Raw genomic sequence first — 4,700 nt, 5'->3', positions numbered from 1 at the left:
AATTAAAATGAACCAGCCGTCACATGAGCACGTGCTGGCAAAAAAGCGCTCCACATCACCTTAAATTGTAATTAATGAATTGCATTTAGAGACCCAGTCGGGAATCGAAGTCCGGGAATCGCATAACTGCACCGTTTAACCTAATAATTGGTAATTAAATTTATAATAAGGAACCGCCGTTTTCTTGTTAAGGTTTATCACCTAATAAAAATTCACCCATTCCTAATAATTTATTAAAATGAACCCTTCATTAAATTAATTCCCCCCTCATTGCACTTAATTCCCTTTTTAATGAAGCGTTTCGTGGGATGGGTATACGCAGTCATTAGTGTTCTTTTCCATGGTCCAGTCTTGGTTCATCACCGATATATTTTTGATATGTGTCGCATGTGGTCTTATTTTGGTTTCATGTCTTAGTTACGGTTACAGGTACGGTATGCAGTTTTTTTTCTTTTATTGCCTGATACGGGGTTCAGGGTGTTTGTCTGATGCATCGCATGAAGCTTTTGGTCGCATTTGTCTCAAGGTCATGTCAAATTTTTTTCTAGGATGTGGTTTGCTTGGGGTTCGTAGGTCGTGTCACGTCTTATTTGGTAATTCTCTTATCCTTGGTTTTTGTCTGTTGCTTTGCAGGCATTCTCCTTGATTGTCTGTGTTTGTGGTGTGTGTGTAACCATCTGAATGGCGCATTCTCATGCTCCTCTCCCTATCCAGTACGTCCCACTCGTTAGTAGGGATTACTCGTCCCTACTTACTTTTGAGCCCCTCACGAAGGCAGGACTTGCTGCTTTTGTGGCCACTCCTTTTCCATTACTTCCAGAGGATCCGTCCTTATGTGATGAGTTCCTGGCCTCTTACAGCAAGAAGACAGGAGTAGTCCAAGGCATGTCTATGACATTGACGTCTCGAGGCTTAGGGAAGGCTCTGTCTCTTCCCTTCAAAGGAGAACCTTTTGTGACCACTCGTCAGCTCTTCTCTAATGAAGAGATTCTCAAGCTGTTGCAGAAGCAGACAAGGGAAGTCCTTGATGTTAAGAAAGTGATAAACTCTTCAGGAGTTTCGTTTTCTATGATTACTGATCCCGTATGGAAGACAATCTGTCAGTTCCTTCAGGACAGGTTCATACTTGCCAAAACGCCATCCCACTATTTGTCCAAAGAGCTTTTCACAGCTTCCAAGATGGTGCTGAAAGGAGTTGCTATTGATTGGAGCACTTACCTCCTTACTAAAATGGATCAGCATTTTGTTAAAGTCACCAGGGGGAATGTTACCAATGTTACCTACGGATCATATTTGTCTGCCTTCTTGACCTATTCAGGTTTACAGAAGACTGTACCTCCACCTCCTCCATCAAATCCAGTTCCTCCTCCTCCACCTTCAGAAGAGTCAGCACCTATTGACATTGAGGATGATGATTCTCTGCCTCCCCTGGTCATACAGCGCAAACGCTTGAAGAGGGTAGCGGATAAAGCCCCTGCTGTACTTCCCTCAGTGTCTATCCCTGCTACTTCTGGCAGTGAACTCCCTGGGTATCTCACTTGCAATAATCTGTTCCGAGCACATAGAGAAGGATCCTTGGAGATCTCAGTTCCTTCCCTGAACAGTCTCGTCTCAGGAGATGCCATTCCTTTCCTCTGCAAGGATATTCAAAGTTCCATTGAGTTGTCAGTGACAGCCTGTGTTCAACAGCTGTACGCATCTTTCTATGAGGAGCTTATGCAGTCCAAAGACCAGTTGCATAAGGCAACATCTAAGTTAGCTTCTGCTAAGGATACCCTAGCAGATCTATTTAAGCAAATGGAACAGCAAACCCAACTGGTTGCCACCCAAAGTGATGAGATTTCTTCATTGAAGACCCAGTTACTAGAGGCTCAGTCACAGGTTACTAGCCTTTCAGCAGAAAAGGAGAGGATGTCCAGCGAAGCGAAAGAATTCCAAGTTCTCTTAGATGACAAGCTTTCAGCTTTACAGACTGCTAATGACACAGTGGCCAACCAAGCCTCCCAAATCCAGCAGTTGCAAGATCAGCTTGCAAAGTCCCGCTCTGTTCCTCCAAGCCCTCCTGTTCCATTAATTCCTTCTCTTTCACAGCAGGACTTGGCTGCCCTACAGAGACAGGCTACTTTGTGCCATCTATTCCAAGACAAAGTGGAAAGATTGCAGTCCAGAATGGACTTGTTATGGTCTACCTTTGAGCAGTTTCAGGACTTTGTCCTACCAGGCCATTCTTTCTTTGTCCACTACCTCTTGCAGAAGTTGGTCTTCTATATGAAGCTTTCCACGATGGATTTACCTTTTCTAGAGGATGGCTGGAGTGGGGCTTGGTCTGCTGAGTTGTTGACAGAGGTAGTCAGAATGGTTTTTGAAGATTCTGTCATGCCAGACACCATGTTGATGTCATACATGTATCTCCGAGGAGATTTGTTAATTCCAGATGAGGTAGATATGGCATGGTATGTGGGGGATGTGGTCTTACAGGCTGTTTTATATGTCAATCATTTGGAGTTGCGCATAGCTGATATGTTTCAGAGTTATTCCTCCAAAGTAGCTGATTGTCAGGATAATTCGTGGCATCCCATGATTGATTCGGTGGTCCTCAATCAAAGACAAAACACAGTTCCTACCTTTACCCAGAGTACTAACCAACTGAGGATGGATCTCTTAAACTATCTTTCAAAACATAATCCATTTGATGCTACCTTCTTTGATGCCTATCATAGACTATCTCTCTTAGGACCTTCTGTTCCTACCCTCCTCTATTACCAACAATTGGCTCACCGCTATGCTATATATTTTTCCCTTTGTCAAACTAATTCCACAGTAATTTTACCACTTCTTTTCCAACCTTCCAATTTCCCTCAAATTCCTATTTTCACTTACTGTTCCTTTATTGAGGATAGGGTATTTTCCCCTTCTCCACCCTATCCTTCACCCCTCATTAATGTACCCTCCACATTTCCTATTTATCAGTTAACACCGTTCCTTAGTGATTCCTTCCAAATTTTTGCCACTCCTTCTTTAACCTTTTCTTCCTTTTATGATTTTTCCTATCCTTCCCTACATCCACTTTCCCTTATTCCATTACCCTCTCCTAACACTTCCATATCTCAACCACCTCAGTTGGTTAGTGACTGTGACGGTTTTGATAATCAGATTTCCAGAAGAAGGGAATGGAGTTCGGATGATTGCCTTACAGGACCGCAGATTAATTGGCCAGTAATTCCAGGGGAATGGACAGCTTCAAGTCAAGCTTATCAAAACTATGTTCATTTTTCCCAACAGTATTCACAGTCTGCTGATCCCTCAGTGAGATTAACTGCTCACTTTGCTTGGTACCTGGCGTATATGCATAGGCACTCTCATACTGATTCAAAGCCTATTCCAAAGTTGTGCATGAATGTCAATGTTAGCATTGATTCCCAACAGCTGGAGATACTGTATTTTCATGCCCTCTATTTGCCTAGCAGATACTTGGTCCTGTTGGAAAGGATGTGCTGTCTCCAATTTTTTCAAAATCCTCCTAAAAACTTTGTAGATGAATCCTTATCTATGGATCGATTCCGACAACATCAATCTTTTAAGAGGGATCATCTTCATTGATGCCTTTCCAATGTATAGTGGAAGCTTTTAATGAACAACTCTTATTTTTGAAGAAGTCATTCAAATGGTTGTGTTGTGTATTAGTGTTTGTGTTGTGAGTTCATTTATGTCCTACGAATGTGGTGGTTTCCTATTGGATTTTGTGTACGAGCTATGTTTTGGAGATTTGTAGAGATGGGGTCGTGGTTGGAGAATTGAAGCTGATGCTGAAGAAGAAGAAGCAAACTCTTATATCCTTTACAAAATTGTGGTGATTTTTAGTTTGATAAGAGGTGTTAATTTCAAAAGAGTTTTCCTTTCTTTGTATTTTTATATCAGAAACAGGTTATAAGTTGGGGTCGTGGTGGATGGATTCTTTTTGAAAAGATATTGAAGATCAAAGTTGAGCTTTTCCCTGAACTTGTATTCCCTTTTTCCTGGGTCGCGAGGACGCTTCCTTATTAAGTGTGGGGATATGTTGAGTGTTGAAATGACTTGTTTTTTGGCTGATTTTTGTTGTTTTTGAGAGCTGAATGGTTGATTTTATGGGATGATTGGTTGATTTGGAAGTGGTTTGAGAGTGTTTTGGATGATATTGATTGTGTTTTGGAAGATCATGATGTTTGTTGATGGTTCTGTGATGTTCTGATAGGTTCTGAATGGTTCTGTATACCTTCTGTTTTGTTCTGTTTTGGTCTGTTTTGTTCTGATTGTCTTCTGTAAGGAGGGATAGAGTATTGATTGATGAAGAATGAGATATTGTGAAAGTTTATTGAATGGTTTGTGAGAGTTTGGAATGATTTAAGAGTGAGTTATGAGGTTTTGATGACCTTCTGTAGGTCTTCTGTAGAGCTTCTGCTTCTGTTCTGTTTCTGTTCTGTTCTGTACTGTAACTGTTCTGGTACTGTTCTGTATGCTTCTGTAAGTGTTCTGTGGAATGTATGTGTGACTTTGGGAAAGTTTTCTAGCCTTGGAAAGAGGTGAATACAAGTGCAAAAGAGCTGAAGGAAGTGGAAGAAGTAGCTGCTGAAGACTCAAGAGAAGACTAGAGTGAAGTGACAGTAGTGAGCTATGAAGAGACACTGTAGTGGCTCTGGTGACCCTTCATATCAGACATACCT

The 4,700-nt window shown here is 41.6% G+C and overlaps 1 non-coding gene across 1 annotated transcript; it reads left to right on the top strand.

Annotated features, from left to right (window-relative positions):
* Positions 1–3,935: 3,935 nt before the first annotated feature.
* LOC148038397 (small nucleolar RNA SNORD36) lies at positions 3,936–4,003 on the top strand. Its single transcript, XR_015690462.1, has one exon. It is a non-coding gene; the product is annotated as a small nucleolar RNA SNORD36 (small nucleolar RNA).
* Positions 4,004–4,700: the final 697 nt, after the last annotated feature.

The sequence above is a fragment of the Lygodium microphyllum genome, chromosome 3, assembly GCF_053477565.2.
Source record: "Lygodium microphyllum isolate KBCC chromosome 3, Lygodium_microphyllum_v1.1.10, whole genome shotgun sequence".
NCBI lineage: Eukaryota > Viridiplantae > Streptophyta > Polypodiopsida > Schizaeales > Lygodiaceae > Lygodium > Lygodium microphyllum.
Note: the sequence above shows the minus strand (reverse complement) of the source record. Positions and strands in the feature narration are given on the sequence as shown.